This window comes from Antechinus flavipes, chromosome 5, assembly GCF_016432865.1.
Source record: "Antechinus flavipes isolate AdamAnt ecotype Samford, QLD, Australia chromosome 5, AdamAnt_v2, whole genome shotgun sequence".
In the NCBI taxonomy this organism is placed as follows: Eukaryota; Metazoa; Chordata; class Mammalia; order Dasyuromorphia; family Dasyuridae; genus Antechinus; species Antechinus flavipes.
In genome coordinates, this window is record NC_067402.1 from 215,117,181 (window position 1) to 215,130,127 (window position 12,947).

At 33.8% G+C, this 12,947-nt stretch overlaps 1 protein-coding gene across 5 annotated transcripts in view; it reads right to left on the reverse strand.

Annotated features, from left to right (window-relative positions):
• SLC16A7 (solute carrier family 16 member 7) overlaps positions 1-12,947 on the reverse strand; it is a 234,774-nt gene that overhangs the window by 73,899 nt on the left and 147,928 nt on the right. The gene's annotated exons all lie outside the window — the stretch shown is intronic.

Consider the following 12,947-nt stretch of genomic DNA (forward strand, 5'->3'; position numbering starts at 1 on the left):
AGTTTTTTGTGAAAGATCTTGGCATCTCATTTAGATCTTGAATTATAGGAAAGACATCTATAGATGAGAAGTACATGAAGGAGAATGTTCCATATAATATGTTAATAAAGACAGCGACATAGAATATAGTAGATAAATTCATTGAACAATTACATCATCTTTAAGTTTTTTATAGCCTAATTTGGTGTTTTTCTATTTATATCTTAAATCACCTTTTGGGATAATGAATTCACCCACTTTCTGTCATGTATGTAAAGAACAATTACCTTTTATTTGTTCGAAATTCACCTTTTTTTCAAAGTTTCAATGTTTTGATTGTTGTGCTGCCTCCTGCTATGACTACTTTCCCTTTTCTAGGATATTTAAGAAAGAGTTCTATGATTCCATGATCAATACCCTTCATGCCTTAATGGATTTTGACTACAATTATTGTGACTTCTGTTCCCATAACCTACTTGATTGTAAAAGTTGTCCTTCCCTGGACATTCTGCAGCACCATTCTGTTTGAGATATACTATCAGTCTTGTATGTGAACTGTGACAGCACTTGTTTATTCGGTTGGGGTAGGTAGGTGATGCAGTGAATAGAACAAAGGTTGTGAAATCACAAAGATGTGAGTGCAAATGCATCCTCACATACTTAGTAGTTGTATTATTCTGAGTAAATTACTTATCTTTTGTCTAACTCAATTTCTTTATCTATTGAAAAAAATAAGAATGATAATAGCACATTCTTTTTAGATTACTGTGAAGAGCAAAGGAGAAATTACAAAATGCTTTGCAAACCTTAAAACACTATATAAATAATATTATTGTTATATTAAATGATTTACTATTTAGAAGCAAAGATAAACTAGACTGGTTTTTCAGAATTGTAGCTTGGGCAGCTAAAATCAGTTTGATTGCTCCTTTCATTCGTTTTTCAGGGAAGAGATGAAAAGAAAATCACTATGATGCAGAACTACAGAGACAATAAAAAGGAAGAAGATTCAGGAATCATGCTTAGGTAGCACTAGGGAAAAGGTGGAGACTCTTTTTTTCAGTCAATGGTCATTTGACTATTTGTAACATCATTCACAGATCATATAAAATTATCATCTTATAGAACTCGAGCAGTGGCAAGTTGTTGTACCTAGTTTTCAGCTCACCATCGCCTTCAGTTGCCTTAGTAAATGATTTCCATGGGCATTATATGGCCCACTGGCTGGACATTCTGCACCCCTGTACTAGGGACAGTATCACTAAGATGTTCCAGATGCTCCCTTAGTCACATTGATCTTTGCAGGTTGAATCTACATGGAACCACAGATTTTCCTTCCATATCTTTATTCCCTAAACCACCCTATTATACAGAGATTTTAATACTAATAGATCTGTCCCTTAGAAAATATAGTTATCAAGCATATAAAAATTTTTCTACCAAGATCACTGCTTGTATGAATTGTCAATTAACATCTAGATCATTAATGTTAATAGAACTGGTAATAATGCAATTCTGGATGACTTGTCAGCTTGGTTGTTCAGTGTTAGGGAAAAAAAAGGAAGAAATAATATACATTTATTAAGCATCTACCATATGCTAGGCACATAGTGATTAAATGAGAAAGAGGAAATAGTCCCTGCCCTCAAGGACTATCCATCCTACTTAAGGACAGAAAGATACATATCTAAGTACATATCAGGTATCTACATATCAATAAAAGTTTTAGAAAGAGAACAGTAACATGAGGGAATTAAGGGAGATATTGGCATTTAAGAAAAATTTTGTTGGAAATAAAGGATTTTAAGATGTCAAGGTGAGGGTGTAAGCATTCCATCAGGCATGAGGAACAATATGTGCAAAACCATGGAAAGAGAAGATGGAATACAATGTGAAATGTGAATGGATCATAAAGTAGGTGAAGAGTACTAAATAACAATGTTGAAAAGATAGTTTGAGCCCCATTCTGAAGACTTTTAAGCACTAAGGAAGGTAATTCATATTTGATTGATTCTAAAAGAAATAAGGAATCAATAAAAGATATTGCACAGTAGTCTAACAGTGATATCCAAACTTTAGGAATTTGACTTTGGCAACTATATGGAGTTTATATTGGAGAAGAACAAGATGTGAGATGAGGCAAGTGTACAAGTGCCCTAAAGGGCACAGATGAGAGAAGGGGGTAGGGGAGTGTCTAAACAATTGTGACAGCAGTGAGATTGGCAAATCAGTGCCATATGTGAATGATTCTTTAAAGGGAGAAATGGCACAACTTAGCCAAGGATAATGGGAAATTTTTTTAACCTGGGCAATTAAAAGATGATGATGAGGTCATTAACAGAATCAGGAATGTTCAGAAGAGAGATGGTTTGGTGGGAAAAAGAAGAGGAGAAGAAAATAAGTTCTCTTTTGGAGATAATGAGTTTGAGATGATCACTGGAAATGTCTGCTAGGCAATTGGACTTGAACTCAAAAGGGACACTAATGCTAAATATAGACATGGGAATCATTTGTGTAGAGATGTTCATTAAATCCATGACAGATGATAAGGTAACCTAGTGTTTATGGAAAAGATAAGGGATACCTGTACTGAACACTAGGGTAGATTTTTATTTACAGGATGTAATACAGGTGATAATTCAGCAAAGATTAAGAAGGAACAATCAGATTTCTTTAACAAAGGGCAATATCATGAAAACCTAAACAGGAGACTATATACAGAAAAAAAGGCTGGTTAGCAGTTTCAAATGCTCCAGAGAGATCAAACAGGATATGGATCAAAACAAAACAAACAACAAAAGGCATCATATTGAGCAGTTAAGCCATAATTGGAAACTGGAGGGATGAACTTCAGATGAATGATAAAGTTGAAAACCAAATTAAAGAGGGTCATAAAGTGAGTGATAATAGAAGAATAGAGGTAACAAGAATGAATAACTTTTTTTCTAGGACTTTAGTTAAGAAAAAGAAGAGATGTAAAAAGTAATGGTATGGTCTAGTGAAAAAAAATTTAAGAATAGGGTAATGGTGAAAGACAGAAGGTAGGGAGAGAAAAGAAAGACACAGGGAATGGGAAGAGTGCAGAAAGGGAAGAGGACAAAAAGAAGAGTATGAAATACAATTAAGAGTTCATGTTGATTGATTGTTCTCGTTGAGATCTACCTCTTCACAAAAGACTTGAATAAGACAATGGATAATACCAAGCAGATGTGAAAAGTAGAGTTACAAGAGGGCACTCAGCATAAATAGGCATTTTCTTGCAGAAATTCTTAGCTGTGAGTGGGAAGGGAGTGATGGTACAAGACTTGAAAAAGAGAAAAGAGGTTTGGAAAAACTTTCCTGGGGAGTGAGAAAAGGAGGAATAAATAGAGAATAATAGAATGGATGAAATCTATCTGGATCATAGGAATCCCCAAATGTCTTGCTGTGTTTAGAGCATTGAAGATAGTCTATCACGCCAACATATAATCCAAAATTAATTTTCAGTTGATAATTCTAATTTTCCAAATATAAAAATGATCAAATATAAAAACCTGTAGAGGTCTAGGCAATTAGGCAAACACAAAAATCATATATATGTGTGTGTGTGTGTGTGTGTGTATTACTCTTTCATAAAAAGCTATGGACACATATAAGTATATATAATTTACAGTTATAAATAATCAATACAAACCTTGGAAACAAGGTTCAGAGGCAACTGATACCAAATGTTTGTAGGTATTTGTCTTAGATAGGCAGAATTTTAAAAGATAAAATATTTCCTCTTTTCTCTGATCCATAACCTCTCTGCTGCAAACCTCTCTACTCAAAGTAAAGTTAAAGTTTTGGGAGGGAAGGTGACATGTGCAAATGTACAGCCACATTATTCGTTTATTCTCCTCTTTTTAGTAAGCTTCAGAACAAGAATAGTGTCTTTATTTATGTGTAAACTTTTGTTTAACCATAAAGGGATTAGCAACTTCAGTTTAGTCTTTAGTCTTCAAGAATAAGCAAAATATATCAGCACTAAAAATAATATTTCCTATGATAAGCCAGGCAAATATAAAGTTACACAGAAACAAATTGCTTTATATTATAGTATCATTCAAAGAATAGAGTTCAACTTGAAAACATATCACTAAGAAGCTCAGTTTCCTTTAGACTTTCTTCTGAAAAGTCAATGGTAAACAAACATGTTTTAAATATACAGTGACATATATTGAAATCAAAATCAAGGTAGAAATTTGGCCTCTATGAGAAATGTGTTTCCATAATTCCCAAGGGAGAAAGAATGGCAAGGAATGACAAGTATCATTAGAAAAGAGAATAAAAACTGAGATATACTCACACAAATATACATATATACATATATATATACACACACACATACATAAATGTATATATACACACGTGTGTGTATAACTTATTTTCATACATTTAATCTTTTTTTTAAATCACCCATTCAATAGACCTTGGCCCATTAAGTTTATGTGAAAATAATCAGCTTAAAGGAAAATTGAAAAAGCTACTGTTAAGTCTAGAAGCATTAAAAAAGCAGCTCTCTAAATTATTCCATTTTTAAAAAGAAATACAAATGAAAGAATTTTCCCCCTTTCTCCCACATGCATATTTTGAAATGTTTATTGTGCAGAAGCCCAAGTGATTTTGTTATGTTGAGAAGGCTATTTCAAAAACACTCATGAATAGCCTCTAGCTTTGAGTTAAGTAGTATTAGAATGAATAGCAGAGTTATCTTTAAATAGCAAAGGTTATGCTGCCTTTGAAGTGTTTTATCTAGTCCCTCTGACATCTTAGGTTTGATTTAAGGAGCAACTCTAAGTAATATTCTGGGTACTCTAGAAATACATATACATATATATATATATACCTTTTTTTTGTATGATACAGAGTCATGAGCCAGGCTTACAGTTCATTACTCCGGTGTCATTTCATTACAACTGATTTTTCTTTATCTGAAAACACCAAATTAGTTCTACGTAGATGTTTCACATATATTTTAAACTAAATGTGAAATATTCCCTCAAGCCCAAGAGGCATTTGGAAAGTTGATGATAACTGGTGCATGTTCAAGGACGCTCTAAATGAGGTTATTAAAATTCAACACTTCACATAGTCTGATTGGGGGGAAAAAAGTTTGTCCCTGACAACAAGGAACAGGGGATTCAGGAAAGTTCAAAAAAGTTTATTAGATTTTTTTGCACTGTGTTTGAGGGTGACAGAAACATGCCACATGAAGGAAGGTGGCCACACATTATAACAAAACAATTTCTGTATTCCAGTTCTTGTGCAAAAGCAAAGCGAGCATCTATCTGTTATTTGGTTCATATGAATTTAATAAGGGTAGAAACCATCTTTTGTCTCTTTTTGTCTTCCCAGTACTAGCACAATGACTTATGTAGTAGGTGCTTAACAAATGTTTGCTGATAGATTTCCATGGCCCCTATCATTCCATCTTACCAGCAATATCATTGAAAGTTTCACTCTGAAGTTCCAGTATTTTTTTATTTTATTGAAAAGAATCTTCTCCAGATTTATTTGAGAACACACACACTATTTGCCTGTAGATCACTCTTAAACTTTCACATGAACCATGATTGTGAACCACAATGCTTGATCCACTTGTAGGATAAACAGAAGTCAAAGGAACTCTCATTTGTTTATGCAACTTTTTCCTATTTTTTCCTCTTTTCCATCTAAGTCAATTATATTCTTTTCTTTGAATTCTCCTAATAATAATTCTTTCCCCTCTCATTAAGTGAGGACCTTCACATAAATCTTTTTACTTTGCAGCTTTATCCTTTCATCCTTCCTCTTCTTCAACTTCATTTTTAGGTCTTAGTGACTAAGGAACTTTTATTGTTCCACATTTGGACTGCAGTAAGAGAGCTCTGTCTTAATCATTAATCATATTCCACTGGGTGTGGAATACCAATAAATGGAAAATTATAATCATTAGACACTGCCTAACTACGTGGTACATGTTTGCTTTTGGGAAATCCCCGATGGCCATAATTTCAGGACTGTAAGTCATAAGTTCAGGTTAAATCTTCTAAAAATTAAAGTCCCATGTTGTAGCTAACCTTTTCCATAATAAAAGTTCTAATCTGAACAAAAGGAAATCAAATCAGAGCATAAGATTTCATTTAATAATGAAAACTGTGTAATAATGTTAATGACAAAAAGAAAACTTATCATATAGAAAATATAATGAAGTGCATGTGAAAAGTAATGACCTATAGAATTTAATGGCTACTAGTCCTTAAAATTGTGCATGCTAAATGCTTGCTTTGTTGAATACCTTAGCTTAAAAAGACCAAGGTCTCCAGGGCCATCTGCAGTTGTCCCGATCTCTATCTGGTCACTGGACCCAGAGGGCTCTGTAGGGGAAAGTAAGGCAGATGACCTTGCCCAGCCCACCCTCACTTAATTGAATTCACTTGCATGCCACCTTACTGATGTCATGGTCCAATTTGAGAACGAAGGACAAACAACAGCATGCTAAATTAACAAAACCTTCAAAATGACAAAAATATTGTTTTAATCCAGGTTGAAATTTCATCTATGTTATGATAATTCCTTGTACTAGTGTGGATCAGCAACTCAACTTTAACTTAGCGAAACAAAGAGCTTTCTGGGACACAGAGATTAATTTTCTTGTCCCAGGTTACATAGCTATTATGTCCAGGGGCAGGATTTGAACACAGTCCTTTCTGACTCCAAAATCAACTATCATATGCTGTCTCAAATAAAGAACAAAATAGCTAGGTGGTATGGGTAGAATGCCATACCTGTCGTTGCAAAGATAGTTCACATACAACCTTCAACACTTAATAGGTATGAGAGCTATGTCATCATTTAACCTCTAACTGCCTTGGTTTCCTCAATTGAAAAATGAGATTAATAATAGTACCTTCCTGGCAAAGTATTTGTGAGGATAAAATGAGATAATATTTGTTAAGTATATTATAAACTTCAAATGCTAAATAATACTTATTATTATTATTATTGATTACTGATTATTTCAAAGAGCTAATTCAATCTTGGTCAAAAATAAATTCTGAGTTCATGCTATATAACTTGGCTGGGGTTTGAAGATACTACTTTGGGTTAACACTCTACTATCTAGTCCTCCCTTCTTATCCTTTCATCAGCATGGATAACAATTTGTGAGTTTATACTATTTTAACATACAGATATAGCACAAGCCATTATTGCTGGCAGGGCTTGTGCTTGAGTTGTTTTTTTAATTGTTATAATAAATAACACTGTGTTATCGTAGTTCTCAACCAATCTTTGCAAGATTCATACATTTGCATGATGTCTAGAAATGGTTGAATGTGTAGCACATAGGAAAATAGCATAAGCCCATGTGAGAAGTGAATACAAGACTTTGTCTTCCACTAACATATTGATCTGAATTAGATCCTCCCTATGTCTCCCTAAGTGAGGGAGGGCTGGGCAAGGTCATCTGCCTTACTTTTTCCTCCAGAGCCATCTGGGTCCAGTGACCAGATAGAGATCAGGATTTGTAGTGGATTTAAGAAGAAATCAAGGATATGAAGTCTCTCATAATTTACTTTGCTAATGCCAGTACTTCTAAGGAGACAAGAAGAGGGTTCCAATGTACACCATCAGGTTCCTTCCATAATCTCCCAAGTATACTGCTATCAAAATGACTGAAAATATACTGTACATATTTGTTCCCACCAAGTATCTTAGGACATTTAATTGAAAATTCTAAGTGTTTGGTAATGTGAATGACACCATTTAGCTCCCTTTTCTATCTTAGTATTTTGTATTTTAGTATTAGTATTTAGTGTTCAATATTTTATTATTCAAAACATATAAGATAAATAACACAAATATGGAAATTATCATTTATAATTCCTTAAGACAGAATTTGCAAATAAAGGCCTTTTTATACTGTTTACAAACTACACCAAAATTTTTTGGACAGACACACTCATACATGTGTATGCATGTATATATACATGTATGCATCCCTGCATGTTCATATGAACACATTCACATACATAATAATAGTGATATTTTATGCTTTAATAGAATAAATTTGACAACTGAGATGCCATGTATATATGTACATGTTATATAATATATGCTTATTGAAATTCTCTTAGTAAGACCAGAATTCAGGTCACATCTTGCCCAAATATACACACGCACATCCAAACACACATGCTTATTAAAAAGATTGCCTAATATATTAAAGTAGGCATTTAAAAAGCTAAAATATGGCATAAGAAAAGCCTGAAATCTGCTTAAGAGTTACATAAGATTAGGTTATTATTTTTTTTCTAAGAAGGCAACATTATGCAAAATACTTCAGTCATGACCACTTTTCTATATCTAGAATATAAGGTCACATTATGATATGAAAATAATACACACAATGAATACTAAAGCATGTGCTTTTCACACTGACCTCCTGCGCCTATAACATCCTGTTCCTTGGCCTCCAGGAAAATAAGTTAGGTGGTCTCATGCTCAGTCCCCTGTGTGGAAGAGCCCATCACAAAACCATCTCCCTTAATTTAGCACAATTGGCAGGCACTACTCAAGAGAGGCAGAAGAATGGGTTACCATGGAGACTAAGCTACCTCTCATCTCCAGAGAGGCTGATTTTTCCAAGTCAGAACAGAGATCCTGCTGAACAACATGAGGAATTCACACTGCCCTTGGCAGCCTGATACCTATACTCAATAATTACATAGCAGTCCATTTCCAGAGCAAACAATCCCATCAATTAACAACAAACATTAAAGCAAAAGATAATGCCATGTACTTGCTCTTGCTGTCTGTCCCAACAAAATGCAAGAACTTGAAATCTGCTAAAAAAAAAAAAAAAATTTCCACCTCTGCTTAGTGTTTTATTAATGGGGTGATCACCGTGCTTGACCTATTTGCTGAAATTAACCAGAACTCCAGGAGACCATATGGATTGCCAGATGGTCTGCTATAATTTAATGGCATTATTCTAACTATGAAGTAAGTGATAAACATAATTTGCATTCTTTTCTGTCCTTACTAAGGGTTTTTATTAGATACATTTTTATTCATACAGTAGAAGGTGATACCTTGCTACTGAAACACAGATGCCAGCTAATTACAGTGAGGGGCTCTACCCCTGTAAGCATAGGCCAGGACTTTGCATATACCTCCATCTTACCCGGTGACCTCGCCACAGTGATTAATAAGTGGAATGCTAAGCCCTAATGAGCATGTCAGATCTTAGCTGTTCTTCAGGTTAACTTAATTAGCATTATGATGAAGAGAAGCTTTCAGTTACTTGTTAGATAGACTCATTACCCTTCATAGAACTCTATGCCTTCTCACCTTGGCGGCTTCAGGCTTATTTCAGCCTCAAAAATATGAAATGTTGCTATCAATGGAAGTCTTTCAGATAGTAAGAGAATAAAGTACTCATTCTACAATCAATCAAAATGTGCTTCATTCATAACCACTGCTCAGTTTTTAAAGCTATCTGAAACCATTATGGCACAGCATCAGAGATGCAATACTGGCATTGAGTAACAAGTCTAACGTCCGTATATTAGACTGAGCATTTTATAACAGGCTTATTATTGAATATAGTTATTATGTTTCAGGGAAAGTTATTTGACTGGAACCATGTCCAAAGTCACAAAATTACATGTATCCTATTCAAGTTTTACTAAATTTCTCTAGAGTTTAGTCAATTATGGTGGTTTATGAAACATCAATATTTCAGGAGTCATTACCCCATATCATAGTTGAGTAAACCAGAATAAAAAGAAAATTCTGTTCTTGTTTAATATTTGGGTTGAGAGAGAGCTGGTAATGTCCCAAGTCTGGATGTCATTGTTCAGTAATATTAAAAGAACTGCTATGTAACAAATTAATTTACTCTCTGGTAAACCTTCACTTCACATCTAAGATACAAATATTCATCTTCTCATCATTTTAGATCTCCAAAGTCTGAAATTCGGTCAACACACTTAAATCTTCACACAGGTTTCCCTGTACTTAAATGGAGCAGACCAAACATCACTGTGATGCAAGTGATAGAAGCGGTACTTATTAACATCTAAAGTTCATGGCTTTGTCACTGTGTGATGGTATGGAATAATAGCTACATATTTAAGACCCAGCTTTTAAATTAAAATCTCCAGCTGCAAGAGATTAAGCATTTATTTCACCAAAAGGTGTATATTGAACTAAACTACCATATTCTTGGAAAATTCTGACATGAAGGTCTCTGATATTGAAAAACTATGGCAAAAACTATGAAAGTTAAAATTAGCATGTGATTAATTATATATTCATATCTTGTATGTTCAGCAGTATTTTGATATGTTTTGATAAGTTTTATGTGCATCTACATATGGCATACTCAGCCTAGCCTATCTCATGGTAGAAGTTATGAAAGAAAAGCATAATTACCCCATTATAATATTGAGACAAATAATTACAGTGATTGGGGATATCCAGAGTTTTTCCATTTGTCTAAAGTCCTGATTTTATTTAAAATAGTTCGGTCTCTGGAAGGACATTCAGGATAGGATAATATCCTTCAGGAAGGATAATCAGAATAGTCTAACTTTTTTTGTTCAGACCCTATCCAAATGGAATAGCCATTGTATTTTGCTCAGGTTTGGGTTGGCCATTATTGTCTTTGAATACATTGTCCAAGGCTAGATGGTCTTGGTGCAGAGAATTACATGATGTCACTCTCAGTTCCTCACTGAACACCTATTCTTCAAAGGATATATAAATTGTGAACAGCTACCATAATTGTCTTTGGTCTAAGACAGATGGACAAGTGATCATCCTTGATTAATAATGTGCTGGCCTTACCAATAAAATGATTAAATTATCAAGAAACTTTATCTCTCGAACCTTTTTAATTGTTACAATTTGACAAAGATATTCCTGGGCACTGGGGATAGACTGCCAGGCCTGAGTTCAAATATAGCTTCAGACAACAGCATTATATAAGCTGTAGAAAAAGTCCTCTACTTGACAATTAATGTTCTTCACAACCTGACCCTTACTGCCTCTCACTTTTCTTACACTACTATTTTTCTTCATACTTTATGTTTCAACTTATTACACTGCCCTACTAATACTTTTATCTCCTAGCCTATCCAGTGCAGGTCCTCCTTGACTAGAATTCTCTCTCCTACTCCTTATTCTTTCTGATTTCCTTCAATATAGAGAGTATATGAGAGTAAAAGCCTGCATAATGTAATAAAATTAGCAAATCTGTATCTTCATGCCAGCTTTGTTACCAGCTACTCACCTACAATTTGGTAATAGAAATTTTAATTTCTATTCTGTTCAATAAGTCCTAGTTCAAGGTAGCTAGGAAGGTCAGTAAATAGACTGATAATATAGGAATCAGATCTAAGTTCAAATCCAGCCTCAGATATTAATTTGCAATGTTATATTGTGCAAATAACTTACTTTTGCTTGCTTTAGTCTTTAAAAATGCAGATAAACAATAGCACCTACCTCCTAGGGTTACTGTGAAGATTAAATTAGACAATTATAACGTATATAGCATAGCATCAGAAATATAGTAAGCACTATTAATATCATTATTATTAGGATAAATGAACTCTAATTCTGAAATTAAGTGATCTTATATCAGTCTATATAAAATAATTAAGTTGCACAGTGAATAGAGCAGTGAATAGAGGACTTATAGAATAAGCCCTATTGTTAGGAGGACTTAGTTTAAATCTGACTCAGATACTTGACATTTACTAGCTGTTTGACCCTGGGCATGTCACTTAACCCTGATTGCCTCAACAACACATATATGTATATATACAGTTACATATATATTCACATCTATGCATATATAGATGTATATTTGCCTACATTCTTTAACATTTTTGAAGATATTTTGGTTTCACGGGAAAACGGTCATTAAGAGAAACCAATATGATAATGCCTTAATGCTCAGTGTTGTGTTTTTCTGACATATGATCAGTGAAATGTATCAATACATACATACATATATATGTGTGTGCATATATATGTATATATATACATATATATGTACACACACATGCACATATGTATATCAGAAAATGTACTCATTTTATGGAACAGAACATAGAAATATGGTTTATAGTCTCCAATTCTGGAAAAGGAGACCTTATAGAATTAGATTTTCAGGGACAACTAATGCACAAAATGGACACAATCACACACACACATAAAAAACCAAAACGGGGCCTATAACACTCCAATTTTATCACTCCTCACAAAGAACTCTGTATGCATGATAAGTTGATTATAATCTATTAATTATCCCCCCTTCCCAAACAACTACTTTTCAGGCTAGAGTTCCTTAATATATATATAATATAATATATAATATATATATATATATATATATATATATATAATGAGATTTCAAAGTTAAAATAAAGTTTTGTTGTTGAAGCATTCAGTCATGTCTGACTCTTTATACCTGTGAACCAACTGTCTATGCATAGGATTTTCTTGGCAAAGATACTAAAGTAGTTTACCATTTTTTTTCAAGTTTTATTCAGGCAAAAATTAAATGACTTGTCTGAAGTGACAGCTAATAATCATCTGAGGTCAGAATTGAAATTTAGTCTTTTTAATTTCAGGTCCAGTGCTCTATCCATTGCACTGCTCATCTGTACTAAATAATATTTGTTCTTGTCAACAATTTCACTTGTTTCAGTCATGTCTGAGTCTTCATGACACAATTTTGGGGTTTTTCTTGGCAAAAAATACTAGAGTGGTTTGCCATTTTCTTCTCCAGCTCATTTTACAAATAAGGAAATTGAGACAAATATAGTGAAATGATTTGCCCACCAGGATCACACAGCTAGTAAGTGTGTAAGGACAAATTCAAAATCAGGTCATCAGAACTCCAGGCTTGACACTCCACCTACTGTGGTACTTAATGACATTTAGTTCTAATCAAA